Genomic DNA, 19,869 nt, shown 5'->3' with positions numbered 1-19,869 from the left:
GTCATGAATATGTATGTGTGTATGTGTGTGTACATATTTATTTTGAAAACAAGTTAAAAATCCAATAGTGAGTTGCTTTTAAGAACAAAAAATCCTACTTCAAATAAAATTTGGAGACCAAACAACTTATTTTATAACCTTTATGTCACTTTTGTTTCAGCAATATATTGTGACTATCAAATCCTTATTGATTAAAACACATTGTAGTGATTGCAAAGTCCTAAAATACCGATGGTTTTCTTATTGTTTCAGACCGAAAGTGTTCTTAGTGACACTTATTTTGTACTTCCGTAAGTGAAAAATTTAATAATATTAAAAACTAACATTTGTTATTCACATACACATTCAAGAAATGTCGTGGCTATCGAGCTGGAAATGCTCTTGATATTGTACAGCAACTTACTTTTCTACAGATAAAAAGCCAAGTTATTATGCAGGTATTAATAATAGACTTAAAACTATAGACCATCTACTCCCATTGTTATAAGAAGACCACAATTATTTACACTCCTCTTGTAAATAAGTGCTCAGTCTCTGCAGTTTGTATTCTACGTTATTTTTATTGACTGTGTTTTTGATTATGTATGTTTGGAACAAATCATTAAAGATACTTAGATATGCTATTGTATTACGTTCTTTATTCGTTATATGTCAAATTTTAAAACTAAATAAATATCTATATTACGACAGATAAAATCATATACAATATTATCTAAGTATCATGAAGTACCCGTATATGTACGCCGATAAGTCAACAAAACAACGCCCACTTTAACACATCGTAAGAATTTAGGTGTTGGATTTAATCATATATTATTATTCTCTGTTGAGTTGTGTTTTCTATATTTTAGTAAATAAGTTCATATATTGTTGCAAAAACAATGATATTGTTACCTTATTTAATTAAAAAATATCTTGATATTATTAAAACTACATATACAATAAGAACCAAGCCTAGTAAGTACAAAGGATTTAATTTCAATTCAAAATTAATTGACAATATAAAAATTCGCAAAACTAATTGTGATTTTAGTTTGAGGTTGAGCAAATATTTTCATGTTAGTAATATTGTTGCCATTATTTTATTGAAAAACATCTTTCGTATAATTAACATGTTGTAGCTTGTCAATATCACTCTTTTTCCCTCACCCTTAAAACACACTCTTGTAATCATTGTTTACTCTGACCTCAAATTGATTGTTTACACATTTATTAGAATTGGCTCATATATGGTTATTGTATCTGAATTTGTATGTCTCGTGTCTTTAAGCTTTATGAAAAAAATAGAATCGTTTATTTTACAAAAAATAAACAAATAATGGAAAGTCTGTGAATATTTAAATAATCTCATTAAAATAACAAGAAATATTAGTTAAGGAAAGAGTATACCTCCTCAAGGAAGAGTTTGAAGAGTATATTTTGAAGTATAGTAACTTATGATACCCGTTAATAAAACATATACATTATGTTGTTTTATCTTCAACGTTATCAAGGTTGTACTTATTTCTATCAAGAATTGACTCATATTAATATACATATCAAGTTTTTGCTCATTATTATAATTAACCAGCACATAAGAAAATTATATTTTGTTTCTTGTTAACAGTATTTTAGTTTCTTCTTCCGCCTCTCTGAGATTTATTCCTTCACTCTCACATTTTCTGGTCTTCTTTTCCTCTGTTAAACGCCTATCGTTTATACGATTTTTTTCTCCAAAACCATGCCATCAGATCCCTTTATGTTCTACTCTTGTACACTTATTTTTCATAATTAATTATTTTAGCGTTTATAACTGTTGGGTGTAACGTAAGCTCCACGGCTGTTAAACAAGAAAGACTGGGTGATATCTCCTATACGTCTTTAACTACTAAGCTCTATAATAACTTAATCTCTTAGAAAATGACCAAAAGCCGGCTACTTTCTCACCTCTCTCAACTGCAACCGATTTTACACTGAACTTCACAACAAAGAACAGAGTTTGATAACGCTTTCCTCCCTTCTTTTGTTGTTAAATATCTAACGACCTTATTAGATGCCAAACTGATACACTGCTTTCTGAAAGGTACTAATTAACTCATTTAAATGATTCATTACTTGTGTCTCAAAATTCAAAGTCGCAAGTTTGTAACATGCAAGAAAATGTATCCTATCTTATGTGAATTTCTATCTCTCTACGAGTGTAAAATTCGTAAAACAAATTATTCCATATATACCGTCAAACAATTTGTAGTTACCGTGTCAAACATAATGGTAGTCAAGTCAGCTAACACACATATGCAAGCACAAACATATATACACATAATGGTCACCTTTGTGGTTAAAATAAAAGCAGCCAGGTATTCTTTATACGTTTATGATACTTTACGTTATTTCAAGTTTTAATTAATTATAACCCGTTAGCATTAGCTTAAATATATCCATTGGTTTTAGAATTATAGAAAATGTTTGAAATACATTAATTTGTTCTAAGATGTTTACAAAAGTAGATGTCAGTAGGGGAAGCTGTTCTTGAATTTATTTCAAGCTCCTACCTATGAAGGTAAGCTCCTCTTACTCCTGAATCACGACTTCAAATCTCAAGACTCGAGAAAAAAAAAACACAAACTCAGTACCAACCTTGTCTCACTACAAGTTTGACAAAACATAGTTCTCTCACTCTTCAGTTACACAAGTTGAGCTACCATAAGTTCCACACAGGTATAAAGTTACTAGGAGAAATATCATTACGTTTGTCAGCAAAGCAGATCAGGTTACCTGCATTACGATAATAAATCAGGTCCATCACGTCCAAACTACAATGTTACCTATCACTAATTGAATGTTTCAGATTACTGACTCCATATTCACACGCTTCTGCCTTGGTTGTTTTAAAATATTTTTTTATTTTATTTTTACTTAAAACACTGAATACATATAAAATGGGAAAAAACATTTTTTATTTACCGTTACTTATTTAGGTTGACATGTTCTATCATTAGAAATATAGTTCGTTTTGGGATTATTTTTCCTTGTTGTTTAATTCTTAATCTATACGCATGAATACAGGAAATATGAGTTGTTAATTAAAACTTATACGCATTTCTGACTTTGCCAAACACTTTTCTGTTGTTATTCCTAACGACATTACTTTCATGATGGTCGTCTCAGTCTGCGCATTAATAAAATTTGCGTGAATCTCATTTCATATATTTTGTTTTATGTAGATGTTTTATCAACGTTATGAATTCCTTGATACTCAAATAACCTTTCCAGATTATACTTTGTTTATTTCCTTCATATTTTTATGTGAGACTTTAATGTTTCTATTTTACTATTCAAGAAGTTAACTTCAAAAAATTTTAATATGCATTTTCTTAACTGTTTCCTTGGGGATAACGCACGCATTATATTGTGATGTTTTCTACGTTTTTACCGTCATAACATAATACAATAAAAATGGAACCTACTTCCATTCTCTCTATAACAAAACTTGAACTATAATCGTTAACACTGTTCATAATCATTTAAACGAATAAAGTGGAGTGAATAACATTAAGAATTCGATTTCAAAGTTCCAGACAGATAATATTTTTAATTTATTTTATGTTTTATTAATTCTCTAAACATTAAAGTGGATCTATTTAGTTTCATAAACGTGGGTTACTTTAAATGTTCCATTTTTATCAATTTTATCAATTATTATAATTTATCTCGGACGAGTCTCCGATTTCTTATGTTACCTATTATGATTTCAAATAACCTAACTCTTACTTTAATTTTAATTTTAAACTTGATTAAACAGAAAGATGTATTAAAGTTATAATGTTTTCCAACAAGATTGTTTTTTTGTTTGTATCTTTTTGAATTTCATGTAAATCTACACCAGGAATATCTGCGCTAGTCATCCTTGATTTAGCGGTGAAAGACTAGAGGGAAGGTAGCTAGTCATCACCACCCAACTTTTGGGCTACTCTTTCACTAATTAAAAGTGGAATTGACCGTAACATCATAACGCCTCCATGGCTGAAAGGGCGAGCATGATTGGTGTGACAGGAATTCGAATCCACGACCCTCAGATTGCGAGTCGAGCTCCCTAACCACGTGGCCATGCTGGGCTGCCACAACAAAATTGAAAAACACAGTCTTCTTTCTTCATACAAATAAATATATTTGATAATACAATAAGTTATACAATTTATAATAACGGTTATTGTAAATAGTTAAAACAAATAATGATTTACATAAAAAGGGATAACAAATTTACAAATAATATTAAATCTTCTATCCGGTTTGGAATTTCCTTGATATTTTATTGGGGATTCACGATGAGCGTATTAATTCTAATTTATCGTAGATACAATTCACTTAACAATTCTGTACTCTTCGCTGACTTCACACCGTTTTCAAGAAGAAATTATGTAATGTTTTCGTAAAAGTACTAACGTTCGATATTAATCCACTGAAGTTAAAAAATTGTAATGATCGAAATTTAAAAAAGTTCCTGGTCAAATATCTATACTTTCCCGATTAATTAGCGTTTATCGCAGTTATAGTTTCAAACGTTTATAGCATACAAACTATTGCAAACCAACAATATAAACTGTCTATTGGTGGGTTGATTTATAAACATTTAGGACAGGTTCTAGAAATTTCAGTTGGTCTAACAATGCTAAAAATATGCTAGTGCTTTCGTAAAACATGTATTATTGATTCTTACATTCGAGAATCTTCTACAACTTTAGTAAATAGGCAGAAATTTCACAATACCGATTTAACAGTATAAGTTACATGCATTTCTAAATTTATATTTAACTTAAATAAACATCGATATCAAAAATAAATATATAATAACGATAAATCCGCCACAAAGTAAAAATAAAATAAAAAGTATATATACTTTATATTTTACTTATATATATATATATATTTATAAAGTATATATACTATTTGTAATAATATATATTAAATACACACACATATAAGCCTATATATTAGGCTTAGGTTAGCCTACAATTATATTTTATAACTCATAACTATAAAGGCATAAAAATGAAGAAAAAATGAATGAGATAAGGCTAACCGAAAAATAATATAGAATAAATTGTTTAAACGTTCAGAAACAAAAAGAGTATGTAAGTGTAAACTGAAAATTCTAAACACAACAAATGCTGCTAAATGAATCAGTCCACGCTTCTCCAGCACGATATCTTCGCCCTTCTTGTGAACCTCTAGAAGATGATAAATTACTGATTTCCAAGAAGTGTGATAGACTCCGGATAACTATTTCTATAAACGTAGCAAAGATAAATATTTAATGGATTAAATACTAACCAGCAACATTTTGTATATGTAGTTCTGCTTCGTGTTCGTAATACTATAATCCTTTAAATTTCGAATGGTAAAGTATATTGTCTTGAATACTACGGGTTATTGTTAATGGCTCCATCTTTTGTTATGGTGACATACCATCAGGTATGTCACTGGTAATTCCTTTACCAGGTGGTCCAAACCAATTACATAACTTGCAACATTCGAAGTTCATGCTTACCACTTCAAATTGCAATGTAAATTGGACCTGAGTAAGAAACAGTAAATTGGGAGCTCATGATATTTATCCTCACAATGCACCCTACATAGACACTTGAAACTGGGTTACATCATGAATCAGCAACGAAGTAGTGGTTTGGGCAACTGAACCTCATATTACAAACGCCTCATTAAGAAGGCTTGTTTATTGATAATATAAATATCTACCAGGAAACAACCTTTGCCAAAGTGAGAAAAAGAGGGTACTGCAGTGAATTTCATTAATTATTTGCAAATAAATATGTCAGGAGAATATTTAACTCTACTGTTATTTTCATTCCTTTCGATGTCATCACAAGTAGTTTATTTCATGTCTCTTTGACAGCAGCTGTAAGTATAAATCTCAAATAAAACTAAACAAAAATCCTTTTCACTTTAATGTCTCTTGCAAATCATCCAAGGTTTGGCATGAATGAATAGTCTCGGAACTTTTCTTATCAGGTTCAAGAGCCACAGTAGTGTTGTTAACAACGGCCTTTATTAAGTCTGATTAGACCTCATTCAACGATGATCTTCCAACACCATTTCGCACATATAATTTCTTTTGATCTTCTAGGTTTCTGCTGATTATGTCTTACAAAGAGCATTCTTTTCTCCACATTTTTATTACCCATCTACGTTATCTTCATCTTGTCTTTCGCATCAACAAATGCATTCTTGGCACGCATCACCTTTGAATCTTATTTCTGCAAAAAAGCAACTTGAAATTCACTTCGAGCAGTAAGTTTTCAAATCAGTTTTAGGTGAGACACTTTATTCTTTTGCATATAATATTATGTCTTTATTTTAGTAATTATAATAAGAACATTTATGTTATAATAACTCACAACATCAATGTAGCTGGTTTATAAAGCCTATTATTGAATCATGAAGAAATACAAAAATAAATAATCATTTTTGGTTTTACTTTACTCTAAGTAAGTCAAATTTATGCAAACAGTTAATGTAAATACATTTTATACGTTTTTATTGTAATATCAATATATGTTAGGCAATAATCAAATCATCTGTTATATAATCTGAATTACTGTATAAATATTCAGTGTTTTTTCCCTAATACATAACGGTATTATATTTTTTTAAATATTTCTAGCTTCAGATAGAATGCTTATAATTATAACGTAATTTAATGTTAATATTTAATATTACTTTAAAATAGCTTATAAATTTTATTAATGAATCATGAAGAAATACGAAATTAAATCATCAAGTTTGGTTACTTTACTCTTAGCAAGTCGAATTTATAATAACAGTTGATTTTAATACATTTTTATTGTAATATAAATACAAATTAGGTCACAATCAAAATATCTATTATGTCATCTATATTATTGCATAAATATTCAGTGTGTTTGACTTAATACGTAAATGATATTGTCTGTAAAACGTTTTTAATTTTAGATAGGATAAAAGTATAGAATACTTCGTTGTGTTTGTTTTGTTATTAAACACAAAGTCACACTAAGAGCTATCTGTATGTTGTGACAGCTAATATTTGAAACCTCTTAATTTCCCTTACAGTTCTGATTTTCAACTCTTCTTGGATTTTACATTCTTTGTTTAGCATGTTTCATAAATTTACTCTTTCAACCTGCTGCACTTTTCTACTTCGTTGTGCGCGTGCCTTCTTAAAGGCTACAAATGACCCCACAACGTTCACAGATCCTAAAACTGGTGTGGCAAAGCGAATTTGCCGTTTCTAATGTGTGTTTGCTCATGTGTGCGAAGTTTTGTATCGTTGGTACGTGTCAAATTTTCCATTTAATCAGGTAAGTCCACGGTTTTTACAACGCTAAAATCAGGAGTTCTATTCCCCTCGGTGGACTCAGCAGAAAATATGATGTGACTCTGATATAAAACACACACACACTATTTAATCAGATTTTATTATTTGTGAAAAATAATTAAATCGTATTTTTAATCATATTCTTATTCTATTAAAGTAGTAAGAATTAATTATTCACTTTAATATTGAAATGTGAAATTTATTATTATTTAATAATATATAATAATATAATAATAAATCAACTTTTATTTAATAAATTAGCTAGCGTATAATGTACGTTTTAAGAACAATAATGTTTAGGTTATGTCTTAAATATGTAGATATTGTTAAATAGTAAAACCTCAAGCATTCTTTTCTACCTTTTATAACGAAATATAACAAAACTGTAATCACTTTCCCTGTTTTTAAAGGGTTAAATAATATGTGCACGTTCTCTTGCCTTCGTTTTGGAACATTTTTGTTTTATAGAATTAATCATACTAACGCGTACTCAACCTGTCCTGCTTTGCTTACTTTTCCACAAACTCTCACCTTATTCATGTGTTACACATATCTGATTAGTCACCACCTTTCCTAACTTTTCTTATCTGAAAACGGTACACATTTTATCACCATACCGTTCTTCCTCTCTGCTCCCTTTGATGCTTTCTTTCTTTTTAGTTGAGCGCAAAGCTACACTATGGGCTTTGTGTGCTATGCCCAATACAGTTATCGACACCCGGTATTTCGCGTTGTTGGAAGTAATCCAGAAACATACTGTTGTTTGAGGTTAAGCATAAGGCTACACAATGGGCTATCTGTCCTCTGCCTATCACGGGCAGTTTTAGGGTTGTACGTCTGCAGATATAATGCTGTGCTACTGGTGGCGATTTCTGATGAAAACATTTTTTTCAAACCTTCGAGTTTCACGCAAAACGTCAAAACAATCGTATGTGCTAGTCAGGCCTTGTACTGAACTAATGAGGTAAAGGGAAGAACCTTAGTGAACACATCCCACCAACAACTCTTGGACTGCTGTAATCTAATAGTGGGATTAACTGGCACTCTTAAAGCACTACCACGTCTCCAAAGTGCGAAATATATTTCTGCGGCAACGGAAAGCAGACCATGAACCTTAGGATTCGCACTCTTGCGTGCTAAATAGCTAGGTCATGATTGGCTCACTACACTATTAAAAAAGTAGCTTGATTTTTAATATCGTGTTTCTCTTCATTTTATTATCACTTCATAGTGTTTACTCACTACATTCTTGCTTTATACACATATCAATGGGATAGAAATTAATCTCAAATAAAGTAACAAAACCAAACGTTTCAACAAAAAAGCTCAATTTTTCGAAGAGTATAATTTCTCATTTATCCTAGATAGATCAGCTGTAAAGGCTGTTATCCTAGAATTTAGATCATCTGAGAAGACTGTTATCCTAGAAGTTAAATAAACTGTGAAAATTGTTATGCTAGAGTAGTTACACAATTATCACTGGTGAAATTTAACAGCTGTGAAAGTGGGTGTATAAACAATAAGTAAAAAAACAACAATATATTTAACAGGTGTGAAAGTGGGTGTATAAACAATAAGTAAAAAAACAACAATATATTTAACAGGTGTGAAAGTGGGTGTATAAACAATAAGTAAAAAAACAACAATATATTCTTGTTCTCGTCCTGTGAACTAATAAATTAAATTAGCTGGTGTAAATATCAGAAAAAACTGTCTTGAACTTATTTTTATATGTTTGTATTTTATGTGATATATATACAGTCTCCCGCTGGTATATCAGTAAGTCTATGAACCGAGCAGATAACTCGATGTGGTTTTGTTATAACGAAACACACACATAATATATAATAACTGATCATGGATGGACATTCTTTTTTATTATGACTTACTGTAATGTTTACAACTTAAGCCTTGGCTTCCATTCAAATATTTTTAAGTTAGTTGCTCTTGTTTTGTGATTTTAGGTCACAATCAGAACAGTTTGGAGTAGTAAATTGGTTATTGCTTTGGACTGTATAAAAAAACAATCCAGCGTTTTATTTACCCCACTATATGTCTATCTGAACACACTCCATACTTTGAACTCCGAGTGCATTACAGCAGCGACTGTCAGTCCTGCTATCCAGTGAGAGTAGCCATGAAAAGGTGTTTTGCTGATTGGTTGATCTCCTTCTGATTTGTATTTCTAAATTAGAAGTGATTATGCTTGAAATTTGGAATCTCTATCCTGATTGTTTGGTTCACGTGTTTGGGAAAATTACAGTTGGTGTTATTCTTTGGAATTAAGCACAAAGCTAGACAATGAGCCTCCTGCCACCACGCGTATCGAAACCCTGATTCTATCGTTGTAAGTTTGCAGATATGCTGCTGTGTCACTGGAGAGAGATGGGTATTAGACCACAATCAGAGTCAAAATACCAGATACCAAAATATGAAGTATTACAATCTAAATATAGTCCAAGTTTATTTCCACGTTTTTTGATACAGCTGTTGCTTCTTTAAAACATTGGTGTGTTTTTTTTCTGCAACCTCTAAACTTCGTTACCACTTTAAAAAAAAAAAGACAGAAAAAATAGTAGAATTATTTCAGTCGTTGTCATATCATAATTTCACCGAGTTTTTCGCTTTATTTGTTTAATGGGCTCGACATGGCCAGGTGGTTAAGGTATTCGACTCGTAATCCGAGGTTCGCGAGTTCGAATATCTGTCACACCAAACATGCTCGCCCTTTCAACAGTGGGAACATTATAATGTGACGGTAAATCCTACTATTCGTAGTAAAAGAGTAGCCCAAGAGTTGGCGGTGGGTGGTGATGAACAGCTGCCTTCCCTCTAGTCTTACACTGCAAAATTAGGGACGGCTATCGCAGATAGCTCTCGTGTAGCTGTGCGCGAAATTCAAACCAAACCAAACTTGTTTAATACAATTAAGTTTAACCTTAAAATATATAATTTTCGATCCATCTTACTTACCTCCATGTCGCCATGTGACTCCGCAGTAAGTATGTGAATTAAATACTCTAAAATATCGTGGTTTCATACCCGTGGCTGACAGGACACAAATAGCCCCATATATTGCTTTGTACTTAACACTAAACAGACAAATAAACAAAGCTTTTCTTATGATAAATGTCATAACCATATGCTTCTATGGAAACACGTGGTTCCTTTGTGCATTTTTCATCATTGGTTTATAATTATTTTGTCCTGTCTTTGTTAAGAAACAGAGTGTAATGTAGCTCTCCGAAATATGTGTATTTGTATCCTAGTGTAAAACTTATTAGTTGAGAAATTTAAAAGGTTCATTCGACCCAATAAAAGTGAAAAGGTCATTTTGTATTACAGATGCTTTCATCGCATTGCTTTTTATTAGCTTATTATAGATTTAAAATCAGATATAGATAAAAAAATAACGCCTCGGGTCTATCCGTTGTCTCATGTTTTTTAAAGAACATAGCTCATCAAATAAGCTGAATCTATGGCAGCCAAAGACGTATTTGAAATACTATTTATACAAACTCAGCAAAATACATTAACTCTTTCAATTTCAGAAATATATGTCCCCTTAAGGCACTCCCATGTGATTTTGGAATTTTGAAGTTTTTTTTTTCAAATATTCCAAAAGTTTACGAGATTCAAGTTTCAGGTAAGTAATGAAATATTTATATGTGCGGTTGTTTCTGATGTTTATTGTTTATCTAAAAATAAACCTCACAATGGGCAATTTGTGTTTTTTTTTATATATGTAGTTGTAAAAGAGTTAATGAACCTATTGCAAGAAACAAAATAGTAAGTACCAGACTAGCTATGTCATTATAGATGGGGCAGTTAAGTAAACACAACCACCATAAAACTAAGTACGTTGTTAATCCTAGAGAACCATACTATACAAATATCATTAACAAAGAAGAAAATAATAAATAAACGTTCACGAATAGTAATCATGATTTAGCAACAAAAACAATAACTAACCAGTTATCAATATTAACCATCATAGAGTAAACACACTAAAATTCAGTCAACCAATAAGGCAATAACAATTAATTAAATTAATAGCAATTGTGTAACGAACATGAATACATCAAATCAAGCATCTGTAGCAATTATCATAGTACACTATTTAAGACAATAACAGACCGACTTGCTATATCAATAATCACAGAGCAAAAATAGCAAACAATTTCACCAATCATAGTGCAACAAAGAGGAAAATAAAAAAGCGAATTATCGTATTAATGATCATCGTGCAAGAAAACAAACAAAAGTAAAATAACTATATCAATACGGAAATAAACGCACAGGTAAAAGTGAAATCATTCTTACGATATATGAAAATACAAACTTTTGTAACAATTGATAAATGACAACGATTAAATTCATTATCTCGTTATAATTTTATGAACCTCTCACGTTGGCGTTCCTCGTTGAATCAGTAATAAATTTGCATTGCTAGAATCTGGAGTTAGACTAGTGGTTGTCGGAATGCAGATAGCCCATCATGTAGCTTTGAACTAAGAAAATGATAACATATCAATTTTGACTTCAGTTTGTTAAACATTGTTTAAACGGTTTTCTTATTAGAACTTGTTATTAAAACAAACAAACTGAATACATGTGATGTTGTTTTTATCATATCTAACGATTGCTCTTCCACAACTATTTTGAATAAAATTCACACTCTCCGATTGATTTTATCTTGTAGTAACTTAATTTCACGACCGATGAAAAAGGAACTTGGAAAGTATAGCGTGAGAAGCTGGAATGTTTTTATTTCTGTTTGTTTGTTTTTTTCTCGAGTACTTCTTGGCAGAATTAATTAATCTAACATCTCAAAGAAAAACAACAACAGATGGTTTCATTAGTTAGGCTTATGTCTATATCATCATTAGTTTTCGTTTTCATATCCATGATTAACTCGGAAAATGTCTTAAATTAGCATACAATTAAGTATGTATATTTCAAGAATAAATAATTTCAAATAGATAGTATAGTTGCGTTTATAGTTTTTAAGTATATGCATTTCTAAACTCCACGTGAAGAGACAATAAAAATTACACAAGAAATGGGATCTATTTTAATTAACGGTAGCCTCAGGTTTTGCTTTACAACGTTTGACATATTGTTTATTATAAAAGACTTCACTTTGAATAAATGCTTATCAATTTTCAGTTTCAAACAACTAGCCATATACATTGCTACAGAATAAGAAAAATAAAACCAAGAAGGAAAGAGTTTTGATCTGAAGTAATGGAACCATTTGTTGTTTTTCCTCTATGGCATATTGAATTAATTAATTGTGAAGAGTGATGCTAGGAAGAAAGAAACAAAAACACGAAAGTCTCTCACGCTATACTTTTCAAATTGCTTTGCCATTCTCTTTAAAGTTAAATGTTATAACCAAAAAAATAATAGAATATTATTCTAAATATCTATGAAGAAGTAATAGTTCATACAGAATAAAACAAATGCTTTCAGTTTATTTATTTCAATAACAGGCTCTAACTAAATTCAAAACTTAAATGCCGTCATTATCTTAGGTGAAAGCTACACAGTGAGTTATCTGCATGTTTTTACCATGGATTTAACTTCGGGTTTTAGCATTGCAAATTCGTAAACCTATTACTGACCCCTCAAGAAACAAAAAAAAAGAGATATGAGAACTGAAAAAAATATAAAGGACAAATGAATTTTGTCATTGTCACTTCTTAATTATTACAAGACGAAGGCTACAGTCTGTATTTTCATATACAGTAAGAATACTCTTCAATTTTAAATGTGTAATGATTTACACCAGTATATGATCAATATACTAATATATTTATACAATTTTCAAAAATAGTGAATTTTGTTGTCATTGTTTAATTTCCTAGTAGTCATTTGATTAGTTACCTTTTGATACTGACATCTGAAAAAGACTAAACTGAATGATTGGCTGTTTGTCAGTTTATATCTCAAGACGGTTGGTGTGGGTATTAAAACATCTATTAAAATAAAGTAGAGAACAACGTTTCCACCTTCTTAGTACATCACAAATTTTTCACTTTGTTCCCCTTTACATGCTTGACTGATTAATTTATTCATAAAATTAATTAATATACTACACCTACTTATTTTATAGACTTCAAGACTTTTACTTTGAATCACGAATAATCACGTATATTAGTTGGTTAACACCGTTTTATCTCCAGATTATAGTAAATGTTTTACTCACATTTTATTTTAGTTTACATACTACGTCTATACAAGATAATATATATATATTTAAAAATCAAAGAGATTACGAGAGAGTTTAATTTTATTCGTTATTTATATAAACTAGCGCAAAACTATGTCATTTTTACCAGGAAATAATCTACCTGAATTACTCCATTACGTAGAATATATTAAATAAAAGTTTATATACTGTAATAAACATTTCCAAAACAATCAATAAAGTTGGATATTTATTAAGTGATAAACGTGTATATACAACTAATAATAAAAAATTAACACAAACTTAAATTGACATCATTTAAACTAATAAATTTTTGTTTATTGATGGGAAGTTCCAAGTCTGGGCATCCAGTAGCAAATATATTAAAATCCGTTGATGAGATTTTGTGTCCAGTATTGTGTTTAGAAGCGGTTTTAAAAATACCACACACAATATCAACTGAGAAATTTGTTTATATTATCATCCCAGAAAAAAACAAAACAAAACAGAAAAACATGTTTCACATTTGAAATATTACATTCGACTCTACTTTATGCATGGATCATATACTCATATATGGTAACTGTAAAACTATGTACAGTGGAAAAAACAAACGCCATTTATCTCCACGTAACTATGAACACACGAAGATTCCTTTCAGACCTGGTTACTCCTTATAATCTCCCTGAACCCCTTATATCCGCACATACAATCAAATATTAAACATGAAGTCTCGTCATAATACTTTAAAGTTTTAGTTACAGACAGCACAGACTTGGACCTTTTGATTATTAAATAAAGTCTCCTAGCTCACAGACTTGGAACATTTTGATTATTAGATAAAGTATCCTAACTCACAGACTTGGACCTTTTGATTATTAAATAAAGTCTCCTAGCTCACAGACTTGGTCCTTTTGATTATTAAATAAAGTCTCCTAGCTCTTATAATATCTCAATACGTGTTCAGTTGATTTTATTTATTTATTATTAGTTTGGTTTGTTCTGAATTTCGCGCAAAGCTACACGAGGGCGACCTGCGCTAATGTCCTTAATTTAGCAGTGTAAAACAAGAGAGAAGGCAGCTAGTCATCACCACCCACTACCAACTCTTGGGCTACTCATTTACCAACGAATAGTGTGATTGATCGTCACATTACAACGCCCTCACAGCTGAAAGGGCGAGCATGTTTGGTTGACGGAGATTCGAACCAGCGACCCTCAGATTACGAGTGTTTTAACCACCTGGCCATGCCGGGTCTTCGTATTAGTTATACAGATACAAATACCATTTAGCATGTGTTCATGACCAAATTCTGTTGATTTTTTTTTATTGAATATAGGAATTTATTAAAATTAAAAGTGTTTTATTTCGAAATGTTCGTTATTGTTTTCATCATTTATGTAGTTGTACTGTTCATCATTAGGCTGCATGTTTGTTTGTTTGTGTGTTTGTTTATCTGTGCTAGCCGTCCCTAATTTAGCAGTGTAAGACTAGAGGGAAGGCAGCTAGTCATCACCACCCACCGCCAACTCTTGGGCTACTCTTTTACCAACGAATAGTGGGATTGACCGTCACATTATAACGCCCCCACGGCTGGAAGGGCGAGCATGTTTGGCGCGATTCGGTCGCGAACCCGCGACCCTCAGATTACGAAGCGCACGCCTTAACGCGCTAGGCCATGCCAGGCCAGGCTGCATGTTCTTGAATATGTTGTCAACATAGCTTTAGTATAGAACAAAATATATTTCAATTGCAATCATATTATAATAAACAATACTTTTCTAATATTTTGCGAATCCATTCCAACAAACCACTTATGTTTTATAAACGTCTGAGATGTCGCTGTTCCTGGTTGTATTATGTCGTAAATATATTTAATCTGAACAAACAGAGTAAATAGCAGAATTTGGCTGTGTTAGGTGCAATAGGTAACCCTTAAGGATGTAGAATCAAAACTATAAAAAGACAGAATTTCAGATCTGACTTCTGTCTGACACAAGTAATTGTTCAGAGAAAAGCAAGAGGAATGTAAAAACCAAGCTACAGTTAAATATGGATTTAGTCGCCTTATCGGGATAATCTATAAGTTTTACCTCGTTATTGCATTAAATTTTTAGTATTTTGTTTAAATAACAATACTTCATTGCGGCTGTTACTTCAATCTAGTTGCTGGAGTACAGTTTTTAGTGAAAGTAAGTATTTCTGGCATACATAGTTACATATAATACTATTTTTACACGCCTATTATTTGAAATTAGCTAATGGCTAATTAAGGATAACGTGGGTAATACTAAGTTTTAAAAAAGCATAATAATAGTTTCCTTTGTTGGGTATAAATAAGCAGTGGCATAGTCGGGTACAATGTATTTGGTGAGGCTGAACTTAAGATAGACAGTCACGGGGCATGTAAATATTTGGTGGTATATTACACTGATCTAAAGAAAAAGCGTTATGTATAATATATTCCAACTCGTAAACTTTGAAGAAGACTTTGACTGTGTAGACCTTGATACAAAGTGGGTGGACTGTGACCCTTCCAGGTCCACCCGTGGCTGTGTCACTGCTAAGTGTTATAATTGCTTTTCCAGCTTAGGCGTTGTATATTTGTTCTTTAACTAACTTTTTTTTATTAAGCTTAATACTTGAGGTAGAAGATCAGCTTGTATTCCTGGGTTTCGAAGTTTGAAACATTAATTATATAATGATGTAGTTCTAGTTAGGTTTAAACAAAGTTAATATGTTTGTTTTTAATTTTTTTAATCTAATCACTGTAGTGTTTTAAACCTAAGAAAAACCGTTTTGTTTAGCGATTTCACTAAAAAATTTAAAAAGTCCATTTTGCTACTACGTTCTTTAAACGTTTAAAAATACGGGCTTATATGTTTCTTTCTTGATTATGTTAATTTTCCTATTCATTTTAATAAATAATGAAGCTTTAATCGACAAAACCTTTAATTTCCAGAAGATAGCTACACAGCAACCATAAGTAATTTCCTGTAACTTAAAATAATTGGTAATTTTGTTCGCTTTTGGTACATCATTAGGAGAGGCAATTAATGTATGCTAACTTTGTACGATGTTTCTGAACGCTTAGCTCATAGCATGCCATCTTTATTTCTGTCCAGCAAGAGTAAACTGTAATTGCAGATAGAGGTTAACATTTTTTTGTCAACAACCAGGATTCGTTAGAGACATTTCAACAATAACTAGTCAATTTTCTTTGTGAAATTTCTGGCTTTATATGTCTATGACGTTGAATGATATCTCAGTTTGACTTATTTAAAATAATGAGTCATGAGTTACTCGTCTCATTCTTAGAATTTTCTCTTTTTCTTCTTGTTCTTCCTTCTATTTTTTATTTATGTCCAGTACATTGTCAATCTCACTTCACTATTTTGGAATTTAGTGTCTGTATCCTGCCTTATTTACACCCGAATTAATCCTACTTCTGTCACAAGTGTTGGAATGTTTTCTATCTTTGGTTGGATTCTTATTTGATTATTAAACAAAATATAATGCAAAGTCTAGTGCACTTGTTTTTAACGGGTTATTCATTTCTTTTATATCATTCTATAGCAACTCAGTGGACTCAGCAGATAGCTCACTGTGGTTTTGCTATTTGGATAAAGATATTGAAAACATGAATTAAACCAGACTGAATTACCAAATCTTTTAATCTATCACCTATGTGACAAATGTGTTCTCCTATTGGAATACAGTCTAATTCTGTTTTCAACATTACAATCTCCAGGTAAACCAGGACATATCATTACTTTCAACGTTACAATCTCCGGCAAAACACAACATTTTATTATTTTGAATGTCACTCAACTTCTTTTTAAAAATTGTCTGAGCATACATACATTTTTCGTCACATTATGCCAAATACTCGTCGAACAGTTGTAGATCTGACTCTTTATGTTATCGACACAATATTACCTTTATCTCAAAGATAAATATCATTTTTTCCCAAAGGACTTATGTAAGCCTATCAATATCCACGCTGCTGTGTAACACAGGAACGAGTTTATTACTATTTCACTTATTCGATAACAAAGATCTGATTTCTACATTAATGTTTCTTTTTTGTAATCCAGTAATTTCTGGGTTTCGCTCCATAATATTATTTTATACCACTCGGATGTTAATTTCTCTAGAATAACCATTAACGTTTTATAAAGTAAAAACACTCATAAGAAGAAAAACACTTTAAATATGAATTTGTCATTAACATATGTAGTTTAAACTAAATAGTAAATTTTGCACTTAAACTTCTAACTAAATAATAGAACCCTTATAACCTTTGTTTTATGCAAAAAGAACAAAAAATTTCGTGTCGTATATTTTGTATAAAAGTACTTTGAAGTTATACAGTTAATAACACAAGCTTGCGATGGCTTTATTGTCTACAGTAATTCTTGTACGCTAAATCTGAAAATGGTATCCATTTATCTCCATCCTGTATAGATTTTTTCACAAAACGTCACATGTCCGTCTATATAAGTAAATGATTTTCATTGAAATCAGGTCACATTTGTTGTGCTTGAAATATTTATTGTCAACCACTCAATGAAAGTCTTATCGATCGTTCTAGAACCCAAACATAACAAATATAAAAATAAAAAAGTATTCATTCTGGTAACTGAAGTAATAAGTTGATCTAAGTAAAACTTTTCTCTTTTGAATTTAAAAAAAATCCTTACTTGATAGAAAAAATGAATATTATTTTCAAAATTTGCGAATCTGAAGTTCGGAAAATCCATTATTAAAACTAAAACTACTTTTATGAAGAAGTATTCACAGGCATGTGTAATTTATAACATGGTAAACATAGTGAATACGAAACTCAAAATCTTGTATTCTGGAAAGGTTCGTTTTTTCTCAATCCATCGATAATTTTAAAAATACATTTATTTTGATTGTTATTGGCATATTTATATTATTATTTATTATTATTTATTGGCATAATAAAAACGAAAGTTGAATTATTTAGCTTTTCCCATACTACAAAGTCAATAAAATTGCTTGCTGGCCTCGGTTTAATAAAACATTCAAGTATATTTAAATCGGTAAATCTATGCTACGATAAATAAAGTATGGAAAACCTAATTATTTATCAGAAATATCCTAGTTGAATATAAAATAACATTTATATTCCTAGTCTTAATTAGAGAATATTAAGACGAAGGATGAAATGAAATGTGCCATTTTTTATTTTTCAAAATATATAAAAAAATCGTACATAATTACTATACTAGTATAATATCATATTTAAATTGAAATTGAAATATAACTCAAATGTCAACTTCAATCAATTATATATTTTCCATTACTTTCAATAACAGTCTCCCAACGTCTCAAAATATTTTCAATATCACGATGATACAAATTAGGTGGTTTTGAGACAAAAAATGTACAAAGACTATTTTAACCCATCAACAGAAGTAAACTGTTTTCCATTCAGATGATGTTGCAAGCTTCTGAAAAGATGGTAATCTGAAGGAGCAAGATAAGCTGAATAAGGGAGATGGGAAAGTTTCTCCATGCCAAGTTCTTCAATTTTTCTGGAAGTGATCCTAGCGGTGTGAGGATGTGCATTGTCCGGATGGAAAAAAACTCCTTTCCGATTCACTAAAGCAGATCTCTCTTTTTTTTTTTACTGGTTTGTTCAGTCGATCCAGTTGCTGACAGTATCTTTCAGCAGCGATTGTCTAATTTAGTTGTGACAACACCATTTTTATTCCACCAAACACTAAGCAAAACCTTCCTATGATACAGGTTCTCTTTTGGCTGTTGTGTAGCTGGTTCTCCTGCACAAATCCACTGTCGGGGGCGCTTAACATTTTGATAGAGCACCCATTTCTCGTCTCCAGTCACTAGGTGGTTCAAAAAAGTAGCTTGAAGTTCACGAGAGTGAAGAGATGTACAGATGTCTACTCGTTCTCTCACATTATCAGCTGACAACTCGTGTGGTACCCATGTTTCCAGCTTTGAAACTCTATCAAGTTGTTGCAAATGTCCATGGACAGGGGAAGATGATGAATTGAGTTTCTGGGCTAATTCTTCAACTGTTACAACACAATCCTCCTCAAGTGTTGCTAGAAGCAGATCATTATCCAACTCCACAGGGTGTCCAGTACGATCTGCACCTGTCAAACTGTAGGCACCAGTTCTAAACTTATTGAACCACTTTTGACACATCCCCGCATTCAGAATGTCATTGTCATACACCTCTTGAATGTTTCGGGTATTTTCGGTAACACTTTTCCCTTTTCTGAACTCGTAAAACATTATATGCCTTATGTGCCCCTCTGACACCTCCAT

The 19,869-nt window shown here is 31.3% G+C and overlaps 1 pseudogene; it reads right to left on the bottom strand.

The window, feature by feature from the left end:
* Window positions 1-19,242: 19,242 nt before the first annotated feature.
* Window positions 19,243-19,869, bottom strand: LOC143223972 (histone-lysine N-methyltransferase SETMAR pseudogene; annotated as a pseudogene).

Source organism: Tachypleus tridentatus, chromosome 8 (assembly GCF_004210375.1).
Source record: "Tachypleus tridentatus isolate NWPU-2018 chromosome 8, ASM421037v1, whole genome shotgun sequence".
In the NCBI taxonomy this organism is placed as follows: domain Eukaryota; kingdom Metazoa; phylum Arthropoda; class Merostomata; order Xiphosura; family Limulidae; genus Tachypleus; species Tachypleus tridentatus.
This window is presented reverse-complemented; position numbering and strand designations above follow the sequence as displayed.